General features: G+C 49.7%; 1 long non-coding RNA gene across 1 annotated transcript; it reads right to left on the bottom strand.

Annotated features, from left to right (window-relative positions):
* Window positions 1–13645: 13645 nt before the first annotated feature.
* LOC149872881 (uncharacterized) lies at window positions 13646–17282 on the bottom strand. The gene is made up of 2 exons (XR_016440708.1): window positions 15559–17282; window positions 13646–15365 (listed from the first exon to the last, which is right to left on the bottom strand). It is a non-coding gene; the product is annotated as an uncharacterized LOC149872881 (long non-coding RNA).
* Between the last annotated feature and the right edge of the window lie 876 nt (window positions 17283–18158).

Here is an 18158-nt window from a genome sequence, read left to right as displayed (position 1 = left end):
TGCATTCCTATTTAAGCTGAGAATCTGGGACTTTAATCCCTTTGGTTTTCAATCACTAACTTTCAATGGGACTTAAGTTCCTAGGTCACAAAGGTGCTTTTAAAGCTGTTATCTACTGTCTCAGTTTGCATAACTGGAAACCAGAAGTCTATAAGATCTAGGCCTGACACTTCCATTGCATCCTATGAGGCCTTGAGCAAGTCCCATCCCTCCTGAGTTTGTTTTACCATCTGTAAAATGGGGATAGCAATATTTAACACCCTTATGAGGTAGATTTTTGTAAGCATTAATCAGCTGGTGTTTGTACATTGCTTTGAAGATATAAGGTGCTGTGAAAGTGCTAAGTGTTGTTGTTGCTAACTGTGAATACTCATAGCTAATTTTGTTGTCAGTTATTATTAAAAGTGAGAATTTGTGGTCTAATTTAATTTTACACTGAAAAGCTTTAGAATCTTTCACAGCCTGTAAATAACTTAGCTGTGTTTGTCTGATTCAGAGATGCTAATAGCAAACAGATTTTAAAATTGGTATAAAAAGAACTGTGTGGATATTTGAACAATAAAACTTTCTTGAATTTAAACCTGATAAATCAGTTTTGGACTGCAAGGCAAATCAGTATTTGCTCTGAAGAAGATATTTTAAAGTGAAGTGACATAAATAAATTTCCTAATTGAAATATAAACATCTGGGATAAGTTTCCAGACTTCCTTTCATTCTAAGCCTAATAGGCACATGTCAGTGCATTAATGAACATTTGGCAAGAAGCTATAAAGGGACTTGTTCATACATTTCAAAAACAATTAGATGAAATTGTACCCAGTACCTTTTGACACTTAACGGCAAAGAGCAATACGTAGCCTGAAATTATTAGTGGTTTTGTACTGCATGGGACTTTGGGGTAGTTGTCAAATGATTACCAAAAAATACCCATCTTGTTTAACATGCAGTATCTATATTCATTTAAAATGTTGTACCAGGAAAATGAAATGGACTTCAGTAAAGACTTTTGTTGAGATCACACCATCCCACGGGAAATGACTAAGGAGTATAAAAGCAATGCAGTGAATCCTGTTTCTCTCATCTCATTCCATTTTCCAGGATCCACAGGAGACCAGGACCATAGACTGGCTCTGTGTCTCCAGCCTCAACCATGCCTTTCATCCCCACACCTGGCATTAAGGCCCCACTGAAGTCTTACTAACAAGAGTACCTCTCCATGGGGTTGATGGGTGTTCACCATAGAAAATGCACCACAGGAAGGGACACATATCCTTTTTCCCATGGAATCTTCTCACAGCCGGTGGAGTGTCGGTGGGTTATCCCCATATCTCTCCCAACCCTCAATGCACTCATCTCCTTACCCCAAATGAATCTCAGTCCCTGTTTAGCTTGGTGCCACAACATGCCATCTCATTTTCACATGTGAAGCCAGGATTCAATCTTTGGACTATCCCTTTATTTGAAGAATTCAGTGTTTGCTGTTCTTTTTATACTGGCATCTACCTAAGCTTCATAAAAATTCTTGATATTTCCAAATTAGCTTTTTTCCTAACTGCAAGAGCAAAACTTGGTAGGTTGTTTAAATTAAAATACATACTAAATCTCATTATAATGTCAGCAGAGGGCAGCATAAAAAGGTAATTATAATGGATTTATTATAGCTGGTAGTGGATCCCAAAGCATATGAATCTTGAATGGAATCTTGGACCTCAGCAGTGTTAAACAAAGTATAAATTTCTCAAACAAGAGTTGAAAGGAGGTAGAATATTAGCCTTCCAGTATTTCTAAGTAGCCAGGTACTTGGAATTTATTACAGGTGTATCTTATTAACTGACAGGTTACTTAGTAAACCATACAGATTACTGCACACTCACTCAGTAAAAATGGTAGATAAACTAGATATATAAAAGAGTGAGGAAGTTCTCAAGATTTTTTTCTGCTAGTCCTAACCATGAAGAAAAAAATGTTTGTTGTTTTTAACAAGGAGTACAGCAAGGGGAAATGAGTATTAAAAAAACCAAACATCCCAAAACTAGAGCTTGCAGTTCCAAAGCTTAACATACCACATGTGCCCATAAAATACAGGAAATGGGTACAAATGTGAAGCTGCATGCATAATTAGAGGCACATGAGCACACTTTAAAGCAGGTGGAACTGGTGTCAGCTGTAGATGAACAACTACTGTGTCATGTGAAACAAGCCAGAAAGTAAGTGTAGGGTCTACAATCACAGTGACTTCTTTATATGATATTTTCTCATGTATAATATGCCCCAAATATAACATGCACCCTATTTTTGGAATGTCCCAAGAAGGCAAAAACCTTCCCTTAGAGTACAAGTAAGTACTGGATGTCTGAGGCGTCCAACACTGGGGGCCAGGTGTCAGGGCTGGGAGTGGGAGGCTGGGTGCTGTAGCTGTGGGACACACTCTGGGGCTGGCCCATTTCAACACACTGTGTGGCAGGGCCTAACCTGGCATGCTAGCACTGGAGCCATGAAGTGGAGTGGGATCCAATCTGGCAGACTAATGCTGGGGCTGTGTGCTTGGTTAGGTCCAATCTGGAATACAAGATCCATGTCTAATCCTATGCATTGCCTCTGGGGCCATGCACAGTCCCTGTCTCAGACTGCTTGCTAGCTCTGGAGCTACATGCTGAGTCTGGTACCATGTTCTGGGTCAGACCTGGTGCACTGAGTCCAGCCGCAGACCAACCCCATGTGCAGACCTAATCAGCACACATTTGGGAAGGTAGCTCCCCACAGGTCCAGAACTTTGGTGGCGGGGTTAGGGGGAAGGAGGGAGGGAAGCAGTGGCAGTATTAATTGCCATGGCTCCTAGAACCACAGCAATGAAAGCTGCCACTGCTCCACTCTTCCTCCCCCAAATTTCTGGACCTGTGGGGTGCCCTTTCCCACACATATAATGTGCTCTCCAATTTTCTCCAGCTGGTTTTGGGGGGAAAGGTCCAGGCTTTACACTAGAAAATATAGTAACTTGCAATGAAAATTATAAGAAAGACCCATACCCATCATCCCCAGGTAAATTTACATAAATAAAAGCCCAGATAAGTAACTTTGATGGAGACCCTTCCTGTTGCTTTTAAAACAAGAAAGCCTCTCTACCTTCATTTCAGTTGTTAAACCTTCCAGAGTTAAAAACATACTTTTTTCAAAAAATAGAGCAGTAAAGAACATCACAAAGACTGATTTTTCTCATCATATGGCATTACAAACAATCATGCAAAGCCAAGACATGACAACATGTCATTAGGAAACTTGTGGCTTGGTGTTACATTATCCCAGAATGATCATATCATGCATTAGAACAATGCTGTAATGCTAACCGTATAAACAGTCAGGCTGACTACCTGATATACATAGCCCTGCAAGATTTGTACTTAACAGCAGATCACTGTATACAGGACTCCACCCTTCTATCTAGAAAGGAAACCGCTTCCTCCCCACCCCCCAAAAAGAAATCTCATTCATTTGCCCTCTCATCCATCTATTGGGATTTTGGGGGATTTAGGAACTGTCTGAGTGGATGTGGGTGAGGTTACATGGAAATCACAATATACCACTCCCTCTGACCTCGCAAAAGAGAGGTTAAAAGGGGACTGTACTATCTGTACCCTAGACACAAACCACCTTCTACTCTCTACAGGGACCCTGGGAATGGCATGCCCAACAAAGCCAAGGAACTGGACAAAGGGACCAGAGCTCATATAGAATCACAGGGCAGGCATGCTTTTGACCCCTGTGGATCCTGTCAGATCTCATCAGTCAGAAACATCTAAAGTGTCCTTTCTACCAAAATCTCGTGTAAGTGTTCATAGTAAGGATCCAAGATAAACAGGCCTTTCTCCATCTTACTATGGATAATCAAATGGAAAAAGCCCTCAGTGTCCATAGATTAAAAGCAAGGGGAAAAATAGAATCCTTTGGGTATGAAGATACTCCTGTTTCCAAAAATACAAAATGTGAATGATTTCAGAGTCTGGAATTTTTTAGCTAATGCTGTCCAAAAGCAGCCATGGTCCAGGATCTAAACCCTCATTAGAAAGAGAAACCAAGCAAACTTTTCCCCGGTTCTAAAGGCATCATATACTTGATTCAGTAGCAATTAAATACTACAGCACCAAATAAAAAATAAAGGACCTAGGCACCTGAAACAGAGACTTAGTTGGACTTCAGGGAATAAGTCCAAAATTGCAATAAAAAATCACTGCTTGGTGGGTGCTTATCCCTAGTGGCACCTACAACTTACTCAATACCTCTGTACTTAGACCTGAAAGTTCCCTGGGTATGTTCAGTTGCAGTTCAGCAAGGCACGCAACTACATCAGCCTGGGTGCATCTACATGAGACGCTTTACTGCACGGTAGAGCAAATTACTGCATAGTAAGCACTACTGTCTGCATGTGCAAACCCTTGCTGAGCAGTAATTTTCTCTACTCAGCACTTAATCTGCTACCTAAATGCAAGTAGCAAATTAACTGCCAAGTAATTACTGTGCAGTAAAGTACATGTAGATGGCCAGAGGAAGCAAATTTGCTCCCAATCAGCCTGACAGCAGGAGGTAGGAGATTGCTCCCTGCCCCTGCCAGCTGCCTGCTGCCAGGGTGGGCTCTGCCACCAGAGTCCAGGCAGGAAGAATGTCTCCCTGCCCCACAGCAGGGAGCTCCTGGCCCCAGCTCTGTGATCACAATTGTGGAGTTGGGGCTGGTACATTGCTTCCTGCCCCTGGAAGCTGCCTGCTGCCAGGGCAGGCTCTGGTGGTGCAGCCCAGGGAGGACAACGTCCCCTATCCCAGCAGCAGGGAGCTCCAAGCCCCTGCTCTGCAGTCGTAATAACAGGTGCAACCCGGGTGGTACTCCAAGAGGTACTGCCTCTCCAATTGAAGGGGTCAGAGCAGGTACACAAGCACTGTGGGAGATGTAGAGACCCTCCTCCCCCTATAGAGCAGTGCCAGACCACCTATGGGGCCTTAATCATATATCTTTTAATGAGAGAACAGTACTGGGAACATAACAGGCATAACCCAGGGGGTATAGGGGACACTACAACGCCCCAAGGGGGTGATGCTTAAAGCGGATCGTTTCTCTGGAGGCCACCAAAATCACAGACACACACTCATTAGATGGCACAAAAGGTGTATTTGCAAATAGGGTCAGAGCAGAGTCAAAAACTCAGATTACTCTGAACCCACCAAGGAATTTTGCAGGCTGTATTTATCTTTTTCCTCTTGGGCACGTGTGCAGAAACAGGAACTCTTACAGCTCACTTCCGTTTCATACAAGCATACATGTGGTTACATCACTACATACATCGCGTGTATATTATCATTAACTACTTAAGTATGCAGGGCGGAGAGGTAAATATGCATCAGCTAATTAAGCATGCTCAGAGACTACTATAGGTCACCAAGAGTTTAAACCCCCCCCTTTCAAGGACACAGTCAGTTGAATTCCAGCTTCTGTAATCTGCATGAGAAAGGCTAGGGAGAAGCTGGGGGAGAGTCTGCGATTTAGTATAAGAAAAGCTGTGGCAAGGCTGGGCAAGGAAAAAAGTCCTTGGCAGTGTTTCTTTCTTATCAGGTGCAAGATGCAAGCTGTGCATTTCTAACAATACTCCATTTCTAACAATATTCCCTTTCTAACAGGGGCAGGATTCAACAAAGGTTAGACACTTACAATCATTGACAAAAGACAGGGTTAACAAAATATAAAACACAAACAGCAGAACAAAATACTGGTTGGTGAAATATAAAAGGCAAAAAATACAAAACGTCAAATAACAAGGAATATAGGGCCTAGGTACCTGGTGGGGGGAGAGGGAAAACACAATAACCCCTTTCAACTGCAACAAGGATTTCTTGCTGTTACTTTACACACCCCAGCTGGGATTTGAACTTGGCCCGCTTATATGGTAGGCAGAAACACCTACCACACAACTATCAGAGGAGGTACTGCTTTGTGATCCTCTCAAGTTGCTGCTCAGATCCTTGCTGGAGCCGGGGAGCCTCTCCTGCTGGCTGCATGCCACGCTGCTGAAGGTCCAACTGCTGCCTACAGGTCCCACTCCTTCAGGTGCTTCTGGGGCAACTGCTCCCACCCCACTGACCCAGCTCTTTGAAGCTCCATCCTTGTGGTCCCTCGCTGGTCTCCTCTGAGTAAACTGTGCTGCCTCTTTTATCCCCCACCAGGTGACCCAAGGGGCCAATCAGGGGACATGGAGGGTGAGTCTCTGGGGCCTGATTGGTGGGGAAAAGGAATCCCAAGTCCTCCAATCATCTTTTACCCCTGGGCTAAGTCACTGCCAGCTAGCCCGTCACACAGGATTCCCTGCCCAGCCAGGGGCTGTCTCCTAGCTGCCCTGCAGGTGTATTGGGGGAGAGGGCTGGGACCTGCCCCTCCCCACAGCTCTTTTCAATCCCCCTGACCCTGATTGGAAAACCAGGGCCCTGCTCCTGGGGCAGGGACACATTGTCTCACCCTGGGCTCTGCCATCAGGTAGCTCCTGGGAGCAGTAAGCAATCTCCCAGCCCCTGCCAGGAGACAGCTGTGCTCCATCCCAGCCCCTGGGCTTGCACCATGGGGAGCCTTGATCTCCCCCTGGCTGCTGCAAGGGGGCAGAGCAGGGTGGGAGCAGCCCACTCTAAGCTGCTCTCAGCTGCAACCAGATGAGTGCAGCCATGCAGTATGTGGCACCACAGACCCATCACACACCACATATTCAGGCATTTCCCACATGTCTACCTTGCAGCATGGTGGGCGGGGAGGGGTTGACCCAAGGAAATCCCAGGGTCAAAAAAACCTGTGCAGGAAAAAAGTAGGGTGGCACACATGGAGGCAGCACATGCTGTCCAAAACTGGAGCCTGGCTAGCTGAAGCCACACTCCAACTGCCGGCCAGAATCCCAGCTGCATGAGTGCTGTGGCTGCAGCTTCCCCAGTCCCCAGGACCCCAAGTAAGGGTGCTGGGGTCAGCATAGTTGCCTCCCTTACCCCACCCAGGGTAACTTGCTGCACACCAGAGCGCGCATGGCAAGGGTATTCCCTGGTGACAAGGGAATACAACAACATAAAGTGGGCTGCTGCTAGTTGTCCCCAGGGAGCCAAATGTCCATACTCATCTGGACATGGCCACTGGGAGCAAATCTGCTCCCAAATGCGCACACGTGTAGATGCCTGCCCAGGGTGGTATTACTCCAGAGTAAATTATTCTGGAGTAAATCCATCCAACAGCATTTGCACTTGTAGACACCCCCCCCCGAGTAACTGGGCATGTAGCTCCCACTTAAGTGCCACTAGAAATCAGAGCATAGTTAGAGTGGCATCTAAGTGCTTTGAGGTCCCAGTCCAGTCTTGTGAGATGCCTAACACCCATCAACTGGGTTCTTCACTGTAAGCGATCCCTCTTCTTGTGATGTTTGCCAACTCAATCGTTTAATGAGAATGGCACTCCCCACAGCTGGTTCTCACTACCTTGTCACCTCTCCATCATTTTTTTTTGCTTGCCACAGTAAGATGTCACCGATAAAGAAAAGTGAAGCAGATGTCTTCTGCAGTTGAAGATCATGGTGTACACATGGGGCTTCTCCTCCCCTACACCCCAGTCTGTCACACAGCCATTTAGATCTTAGTCAGCAGATTGTAAGCCTGAGGGTCTTGTCTGGTACCCCTTGTCTGGTTCTCACTTGGGTTTAGTCTGCTAGTTGCCTACAGATTTGTCACATCTTCATCTCCTCGGAAGTCCAACGGTAGCAAGGTTCCCCTTCAGTCGGGTTTTGATTCCCTAGGCTTGGCCTCTTTTGGCCCCTTGACTGGCCAGGTTACACACAGTCACTGATCAATTTATCTCTTAATTGCCTTGACACAATTCAGTTATCAATTGATTCTCTCATCGCAATTGATTCTTCCTTGATTAATTCAACACAACTCAAATTAGCAATTAGTCCTTTCTTTGTAATTGATTTTATCCCACTGGACCTCAATCTGTAGTTTTAATTGATATGTTCCACCCTCATCATCAGTTAACTTCTGTCTCCATTTTGGGTCCTGTCCCTTTAAATTTACTTTAGCTTCCGGAACCTGCTAACCTTCTGAACAGGCAAGGGTACAACTCTCCTTCTTTGGGGCTAGTACAAACCCCGTATCCATCAGGATCTTGACCCGGATGGCCACCCTGGCATCGGTCTCTCATTCTCTCATTTTTTTGGGCTGGACCCTTCTCCCAGTCTTTGCTCCCAGTTCATGCCTCCGCGCAAGGAGCAAGGCACCTGTACTTCCTCGTTCTTCCTTCTCCAGGGAAAAAGGTAAGCTGGATACTCCCCTTTAAAGAGAACCAGAACTCCTGGGGTCCTATGGGAGCTAGCTCCATCTGCATCTGACCATTGCATGTCCGGTTTCAACCGTCTGGCACTGTGCTGGGCTTTCTCCACAGCTCTGGGCATGGTGGCATCAGCACTCCCCAGCCAGATTCCTTGCAGGGAGCATGTGTAACAGGGCCCAGGATAGGCACCCTGTTACATTCAAAAAATGCAGGTGTAGCTACTTTATTTTTAAGATACAGATTTGGGTGCTTTCTACCCTATTGAAGATGAGCTACTACATAATCCTAGAAAATAATCTAGGAATTTAGGATAATCTAATTTAAGGAGCCAGTATCCCAGCCCATAGGAAGCTGATCTGTAGCCCAGTGGTTTGGGCACTCATCTGAGAAGGAGTAGTTCTCAGATCTAGACCCTACACCTAGGATTATTTCTGGATTTTATGATTGATGCAAAATACATGACCTGTGATAGGGTTGCCACCACTACCATCCTACAGTTACACTGATAGCTTAATCATAAGGAACCTCTACCGGAAGATGGCAGTTCTGGATTTCAGCCCCTTCCTGCTGAGGAAGGAATTTAATCCAAGCTTCTTTCCGAGCAAGTGCTCTTACCAGCAGGCTGTTATATAACAGGGTATATATCCCACCACCACCTGTTCTGGAAAATCTTTTGAAAGGCCAGCTGTATGCAGCACTAGGTTCTTTGAAAGAACAGTTGTAGTTGTCTCCCCTCAAGAGAGGGTCATAAACTCTGGTTTCTAAGGGGATGGGAATCACCTGCCTTGATCTCTGCTCAGAGCCTGAGCTCTGGAGACTGATGCTTCTAGTGGAGACTGATGCTTCTAGTGGTTAGCTCTAGGCAGCTCTTCCCTCAGCCTGGGGATTTTTTGGATCACCCTTCTGAGGTCCTAACTCCCCTGCTCCCCTATCTAGGGAGCATGGGTGCCTGACTAGGGGGGCTGGATTTCTTTCCAGGAGCCTAAATCCTGAAAGTTGAGCACTGTGGACTCTTCCTTGAAGGTACCCATTTTTATTTTAACCTCAGCTCCCCTAAAAACCCAGAAAGGTGGATTTTGCACAGTGAAGGACACCTTAGGCTGAAGCCCACTTCTTTCTGCCTCCAAACTTGATTCTCCCTTGAGATTCCCATAAAACAAAACAAAATACACTCAAAATGTTTCTCTTTCTGATCTACTGATGGCTGATGGTTCTCTGGATAAGCTTGGGGCACTGTGGTCTCTGTGGAACTGATAGATCCAAATAGAAATAAACTTGCCCTTTGTTGTAAGAGAGAGTGGGAATCCCAAAGGCTCTGCAGAGCCTGCCAGTAATAAATCTACCCGCGTGGGGGGGAGAATCGAATTCCAGGTCTAATTCCAGTTATTTGCCATTCAAGCTCTGTTTTTTAACCTAGAAAAGGAGAAAGAAATTGAGTTTTGTGTCCTTGGGTTAAAAGAGAGAAAAGATATTGCACTCTCCTGGGGTGGTGTTGCCTGACCTTACATATCACACAAAGAATAGTGTGTGGGGCTAAAAACAGACTGATATAATCCTGGGCTGATTGTCCAGGGTTTTGACTCCCATCAAAACAGGCTGAGGACAATCACTGACACAGGGCAACTGAATGGCAATAAACCCAGATAGTTCACAGGTACTTAAGGTGAGACAAGGTGCATGGAGGTCTGTAGCCTGCCCCAAGCCATGAATGTGACCCTCTACCCAAACTACCATCCAGGAAAAGACACTGGAGGAAATCAAGCACTTTCCTTACTTCCATAGCTATCTCTCTTAGATAGTGAACTTTGATGAGAAAATCCAGCACCAGATCCAGTTCACAGTGCCTCCTCTGGGAAATTGCTTCAGCATGTCTTTAACTCAGCCCCATCTCAGGAAAGACACCAAAATTCAGGTCTACATCATCGCCACTCTCCTTTATGGATGTGAAATGTGGGTGACTTACTGTCATCATCATCTCAAGACCCTGGAGTAGGGTTGCCAGCCCTCCAGGATTGCCCTGGAGTCTCCAGGAGCTAGAGACAGATCTCCGGGAGACTGCTAGGAGTCACCTGGGAGATAAGTGATAGGGCAGTCATTAAAATAAATATTAAATGTTGAATCTGAGTTAGACTGTTGTCCAGTGAGTTTTCAAAATGTAATAGTAATGTGCATTTGCCTTCCTGATGTAAAGTCATTAATGTCATTACATCATTTGATGAAACTTCCCAGAATAGCTTCAAACAGAGTTAGCAACCCTACCCTGGAGAGGTATCACCAGTGAGGACTCTGGAAAATGCTCTGTATCAAATGGGAAGATTGCTGCACAAATGCTGGCATTTTTGCTGAAGCCAGTATTACCAGCGCTGAGTTGGTAATTCTCAAACAACAACTTTGCTGGACCAGACATTGTGCTTGGATGCTCAACTCAACTCCCTAAACAAGTGCTGTGACTCCCAGCTTAGTAATGGTGTGAGATCTGGTGGTGGCCAGAGGAAATGCTACAAGAACAAATTGAAGGCATGCTTCAAGAAAATGAATACTGACATCAAGAGCTGGGAGGAGCTGGCTGTTGACTGACTCCAACGGCACTGCAACCTCAACCAAGTGCCAACCCGTTTCCAGGTAGAAGTCTTGCTCTGGAAGCTGAGAAGAGAGAACAGAGGAAAGAAAAGGAGAGAAATCCTGGCCTATGGCCTATTCTGCCCTGCAGAAAGACCTGCAACTTCTGTGGGTGGGTCTGTGGCTCAAGGATTGGACTCTTATGTCACCCATGGATGAGATCGTCTTGGAATGGAGGCATTGCTGATCAAGGTCCACAGGATCCCAGAATAAAATGATTTGCCCCAAGGTGGCCCCTTAGTAGCCTGTGACCTACACTGCCACATCTCCGCGCAGGGCTGTGCTTCCCCCGACCTGTCAGGGGCCCGAGCCACCTCCCAGAGCCCCTCCCTTGTGTGCCCCTTGATCTCTGCAGCCCGCGAAGCCCGGGAGCGGCCGCCTTCCCGGGGCAGGTCGGCTTCAGCCTGGCTCCGTGGGGGGGAGAAGAATGAAGAAAAGAAACCTCCACCCCCAGCCCGGGGGCAAGAGCCCCCGCGGTTCCGGCCGCCGGCTCTGATGCAGAGACCTGCGTGGGTGGGTGAAACCGACCGGCCTTGCACGCCCAGCCCCAGCAAAGTGAAGCAAGGGCGGAGTCCGCCCCCGCGGGCAGTGCCAGCGCCGTCTGGCCTAACCCCCCCGCCAGCGCGTGGCACGAGACGGCCGGGCAGGCAGCCCCCGCAGGGGCTCCGCGGCGCGATTTCATCTGTCCTCAGGGGCCGGGCTGAAAACAGACAAGCAAACCCGGCCCCCAAAGGGAACCTGCACGGCTCCGGCCGCGCCAGGCGGCTCCGGGGGCTGCACCTGCCCCCGCCCCCGCCCCGCCCCGCCACAACCTCCCGGCTCCTTTCCGCCTCCTCAGCCGGCGGCTGAGCCCGGGGGGGGCACCGCTCTGCAGAGCGGGATGATCCGTGTGTGTGGACAGACATGTTCATATACATGTGTATGTATACGAGAATACGCATGTGCATATATACATATACATGCATCTGTGTATACATATCTATAGCGATACATATATATCAATAGGTGGAGAGATAGATATGTATACACATACGCACACACATATACACACATAGGCGCGCGCGCGCGTGTGTGTGTGTGTGGACAGGAGGGACGGATGAATGGCTGGATAGATGGATGGATGCATGTGTGCGTGTGGATATGTATGTGGATGTGTCTAGATTTCCTGTCTGCAGAAGGAAGCAAGCAAGCTAATTATTTGTATGTCCTAATTAGCTTTTTCCTATCGATCTCTCTCTCTATACATATATATTTGTGTGTATGCATATATAAATATATGTATTATCTATATAATGATTTGTATTTCCTAGTTTTCTTTCCTTCGAGAGGAAAAGACTTTTTGACTTTTTATAAAGGTTTATTAAGGGGGGAAGAGGGTAAAGATCCAACCAAAAATTTTAAAACCCTGCCCTTTTCGGGAGGAAAAGAAAGTAGTTCTCGTTGTATTTCTAATCAGAAAATGCAAGTCATTGCTATGAGGCTTAAGTGGATGTGGATGCCCGTGTAGGAAGACACGCACACGCGCGGGGATGCATCTATGAACACAGCCGCTTTAGCTGGACGCTGCGGTCTCCCCGGACCTGCAATGAACCAGTTTCTCCTCAGCCAGGTAAAAACAAAAGCAAGCCGCTCCGCCACCTGGAGCTGAGCCGGACATCGCCGCGGACCCCCGCGGGGGCCGGAGGCTCGCACGCGGCCCCTGCCCGGCGCCAGGACCCGCACCCGGCGCGGCGGAGCCCGGCAGGGAGGCGCCAGGTGCGGCCGCCCTGCCCCTCCTGCCTGGCTCCCGCCCGCTCTCCTGCCCCGCGCCTGGGCACCCGGGCTGAAGGGGCTGCCCAGTGCCCGCGCGCCGGCGGCAGCTCGGTCTGTGCTGTGCCAGGGCTGAGGGTGAGATCCTGTCGAGGAGGGAGTAGGGGCTGATCCTGCCTTAGGCGGGGTCGGACTAGCTGCCCTCTGGAAGTCCCTCGGGTCCACAGTCCTCTTTCGAGCCTCCGCAAAATGTAGTCCAGAGCAGTCGCGGCGGGGCTGCGGCAGCGGATCCCGCGGGCTGGGACGGCTCCGCGGCTGCCAGCGGGCACGGGAGGAAGGGGACCGCGTCTGCCCCGCAAACCTGGCTGGAGCCAGCGGGAGTGCGGGCAGGACGGGGGCTCCCAAGCCCGAAGGGGCGTTTGCCGGGGGGGTTTAAAACCAAAATCGCTCTTTGACACGGCTTCCTTGCAACGCCATAAAACGCCCAGGGCTCTGCGATCCCGCCGCTGCTGCTGCGAAGAGTTTACAACCAGCTGGCAAATGCCCCTCCAGGAGCTGGGGTCTTGGGTATGCATTCACAACCCCACTTTGCTCTCCATTTTTCTAGCCTACCCCCAGCTGATGTACAAAAACGAGGAGGGGTTTGTTTTTTGCACAGAAATTAGAGGAAGAAAAGGGGTTTGGGGTGGGGGGTGGGGGAGAGTTCCCATCCCTCTCTCTTTCCCCTCTTTTTTGGGTGCCCCCTGCTTTGTAAGAACCTCCTTTGCCAATAGATGGCACAGTGTCCACATTGGGAAGCAGCCGGGAGGGAAAGTGCTCCCCGCCTTATTTACCTTGCTGGGCTGTTGTTCTCCAAGCATTTCTTACGCAGACGCGTCTCTGCTTTTCCTCCCCCGAGGTACAGAAAACAGGGGTATCTTTAAAAAAACAACAACAACCCCCCTCTCCAAACACAAGGTATATTGCAAAAATTAAAATGACAGATGTAATACATACTGTGAAACCTATAAAAATGCGTTTACAATGGTTACTTAAAAAAGAAATTTATAACTTTCATATGTACCTTCCTTGAGCAATATGCAACTGCCATATGTTTCCTAGTTCCATAATTCAGTTTTTCCTGGACAGCTGGAGCAGGTAGTGCTCCTTAAAGTACATTTCATGTAATATGAGAACGAGCCCTGACTACAGACCGAGGGTTACCATAAAAACACGGGCTTTGCTTCCCAGCGCCGTTTACAGCCGTGCTAAGGGCTTCCAATTTTGCTGCGCGGTCTTCTTTGGGACCCCAGGTCCGAGAGACTTGGGAGACGACTGGTACAATGTCCACCTCTCAAGCCCAGATATTGCCTGTTAGTGCCTCTCCCCTAAAGCATCTCCATTTCAGACTACCTCATTTCATTCCCTACGAGTTTTCGTTTTTTCAGTTTTTCTGGGATCTTTTTTGTTTTGTTTTGTTTAAGACAATGGTGAAAATATGCCCTAAATTTCTAAGACAGGAATGACAAAGCTAAGCCTGAAGTTTCCTCAGTCCTTATTTCACATTTGCCTGGATTCTCTGTTTGGTGAGCAGTCATGAAAAAGCTAGAGGGGGTGTTTTGAATGACTTTGCCCAAAAAATGAACAATAAATGTAAGGGGCAGCGTCATATACAAGGCTGGAGGTTTTCTTTAAAACGATTCGTTCCTGGCGGCCGCCTCATTTCAAATGAGTGTCGCGATGTGAACGCTACAACACACGGCCCACGGCATATTTGTGATTTCCACGCGGGGGGGTCGTGCTTTTTGGTTCTGGGAAGCAATTCCCCGGGATAGGCATGAGCCTGAAAAGCTGCTCGGCAGCTCCGGCGCGTGTTTGCTCCGCGCTCCGGTCTTGTCTGCAGGCAGCTCTTGGGGTACGGCTGATTGTCCTGCAGCCCGGGCTGGCGCCGGCCAGGGGCGCAGTGACACCGGGCAAAACCATTACCAAATGCATCAGACATGAGAGGACAGGACAATCCTGGGATACGGGCAAAAAACTTCCAAGGACTCTAAGGCCGGATCCTGTGTGCTTATTAAAATCAGTGAGAGAATGTGTGTGCAATATGTGTGTGTGTAATGAGTGTGTGTCTGTGTAATAAGTGTGTGTAATGATGAATGTGTGTCTGTGTAATGGCCATGTGTGTCTGTGTAATGAGCATGTAATGAGTGGGTGTGTCAGTAATGAGTGTGTGTAATGAGCGTGTGTGTGTAATAAGTGTGTGTGTGTGTGTGAGAGAGAGAGAGAGAGAGAGAGAGAGCCGGTTCATTGCCGACTCCGACGATACAACCTCCCAGCGTTTTACGGTGCCCTGAATGCCAAGTGCTCTCCCGAGGTCAGGCTGCCTCTCCCGGGGTATCTTGGCAGCAGCATCTGAAACCAACACGGGGCTAAGCGGCAATGAGCGTCTGATCGGGGCAATGGGAGAGCCTTGCTGCTGTGCAGAGCCGGGCTGAGTGTGCACCACAGACCCGGGCTGCAGAGGACGGGGCTCTCTTTCGGGCGCCGACCTGCTGAATGTCGCACCTCCCAGGCTCCCAGGATCGGGCTCTCCGGACTGGAGGCACTTTGCTCCCCACAGCCATCCGGAGTACTGCTGGCCCACGGCTGGGGTCTTGATCCAAGGCTCTGGTGAACGGGTGGGAATCTGAAACGGATAGAAATATTCCGGATTTAGCTCGGGAGTAAACCTCTCAGACATCTCATTACGTTTCTCCCTGTTAAAGAGGCGTAACAGCCCCCTCGTTTGTATAACAGCCCTCTTTCAGGTGGGGGCGGTTAACTGCAAGCAGTTTAAACTCAGGGGATAACACGGGATAATCCCAGCGAATGGTAATCACCTACTAGCTGCAGGCGTGCGAGGCTTTCCAGTCTGACCAGGAGCGAGACCCCGACGGCTCCTATTTGAGTCAGTGCCCGATTCCTCTGGCCGGGTTTTGACAACCGCGTTGCTAAAGCTGCCAGCGGGCTCCCAGGTGCTCGGCAAAGAGCCGGAGCCTGGCTGGGAGCGGATCGGCCGATGCCCGCGGGCCGGGACTAGCTGGGTTTTGTGTAGGGGCGATCAGAGCGCCCGGGGCCGCAGCAGCCGCGGGGTCCCTCTTCCCCGCACCCCGGGGGCGGGTTTCACAGCAGGCAGGGCTGGCCGGCTCCTGCCAGCGCCGGCTGCCTCGCGCCCCAGCCCGATCCCCCGGCCTGTGGCTCCGCGGCTGGAGGTTGTAGTTACCCAGCCGGAGGGCTAAGGGAAGCTTGCCGATCTGCTTTACATTTAAGCCTCAGCCTGGTTTGGGAGGCGACCTATGGAGATTCAGTCTCGGATTGGTTTCCCCCTACAGCCCCTGTTGTATGCGAGGTAGCTGGTTACCAGAGCACAAAGGCAAAAATAAAAGACACAGGGGGGGTTACTTAATTATCCAGGCTGAATAAGGGGCCCAATTCTGGATTCCCTGGAGGGGCAAGGGGGAAGGATCAGGTTGTAAGGGGGACAAGATACCGCAGGCTGAGCCACGCTAGATCAATATATTACTGATACATTATATCAGTATAATTTATCTCCTCTGACAGCCGGGTTGGGGGCTCCAAGAGACCTGCAGAAAGCACTCCCTGCAGGGCAACAAGCCGCGATCTGCCCGGCAGCATCCTCAGACTGAGCCTAAACAGATGCCTACCGCCTCGCGTGGGGTCCCCCTAGCAGTATTTTCTAAGAGGTGTAAGTGTGTCGTGGCCCCGCATGGAGTTAATCATCACCCCGCGCGCCAGAGCCCGAGGCGCCTGGAACGTCGGGAAACAGAAGGTTCGGTAGCGACACGTCACAAAGGGATGTTTCCTTTATTATTCCTCCTCGCTGGAGCAGCCCCTCCAGACCCTCACCTCGCGGGCACATGGACCGCAGGTTGCTCTGCAAATGTAAATACCCTCACTTTGGAAAAGAAAAGAAAAGAAAAGAAAAGAAAATGTCAGGCTGCAAAGCCTGGGGCCGGGCAGGGAGGGAACCGGCCCGGAAGGCCCGGGGAATTTAACTGATGTGCTTAATCTGGTGCCTGCTAATCTCTAGAAATGCAAAATGTAGCAGCGCACGGATTAAACCCCGGGACTCTTCCCTGCTCGGCTGATTTGGCCCCAGCACAGAGAAGCTGGATCCGGGTGCAATCGGACACGCAGATTCGGGAGACCAGCTCTTGGCCCTGGATGGACCCCCTGGGGTCCCTGTGGCTGGGAATCGGGACAGATCCCGCTCGCATCCAGCTCCCCCGGCAGACACGCTGGCGGCGACGGAGCACAGAGCAGGCGCTGTTCTGGTCCATCGCAGCCGCAGCCTGACCGGCCGAGGTGGCTGCCTTCACGGAGCACATTTCTGGAGCGCTATTGCCTAACGAAAGCCCAGCCGCCCATCGCGTGGGCCCCACGGCGCCCTGCCCAGACCGTCCCTTACTGCAGAGGTCAGCCCTTCTCTCCCCACTTGCTCTCCCTACAGCCCGGCGCACACATGGGCTGCCCCGAGAAGAGGCTCCCCAGCAAGCAGAAGCCCCGGCTGGGTGGGTTGAAAATATTTCGGTCGTTTCAGCCCATGTACCTGCGCACGGAGGTGGTACCTGCCGATGGGAGCCGGGCTGACTCCAACCCGCCCCCCACGGGCCTGGGGATGGTACGGAGCCCTCTTGCCACCCACAGATGCCCCCATGCTAGACAAGGATCCGGGGTGGGGGGACTGGGAGCCAAGAGATGCCCGCAGCTCTGCCCACGCCCTCCAGCCATTCCCCTCTTTTCTCTCCGTCTCATTTTCAATTTGAAACGCTCGACAGATCCATTCAGTCCCGGTTGGAAGAGGCAGAGCAGGGAGATTTGAGAGCGCTGAGCAGTTAATATGCCCCAGATTGAACGTAAAGATAAACGAACCCCCCCCCGCCCCCTCTCGGTGACAGACATGAGACATTTCACTTGATCCTTATAGATGCAAAATGACATGAGCTGGAGGGGTTTTCCCAGAGCCGAGCTGGGTTAGGGGAAGTCACCTTCCCTCCCAAGGAGGCTACCCAGTGCCACTGCTTATTTGTTCAATTAAACACTCCTCGGGCGCCTCTGCCTTAATATCATTAAACACACTTCAACCAAAAAACACTGTTAACATTATTTGATGGGGTCATTTACCACTGGGGTATGTATTAGGCAGTCCCCCCCTGCCCCTCTCCCTCCCAAACTCTCCCAGGTTTCGAGGATTCGGACCTCGCACTACAGAAATCACACAGGTTTACACATCAGTGGCATCAGTAAACTGAAGGACATAAGCAGCAGCTGGGCTTGGTAGAAGGCAACCCAGCATCTCAGCCCCGGGGCCCCTGCAGTAGCTCGAAGGGCACCCGGAGGAGCCTGACTGCAGGCGGGGAGCAGCGGCACACATTAGTACCCGCTCCGCTGCCCGGCAGCCCCTCACAGCCAGTCGGGC

Source organism: Crocodylus siamensis, chromosome 1 (assembly GCF_052110815.1).
Source record: "Crocodylus siamensis isolate JL-2025a chromosome 1, ASM5211081v1, whole genome shotgun sequence".
Taxonomy (NCBI): Eukaryota; Metazoa; Chordata; order Crocodylia; family Crocodylidae; genus Crocodylus; species Crocodylus siamensis.
Note: the sequence above shows the minus strand (reverse complement) of the source record. Positions and strands in the feature narration are given on the sequence as shown.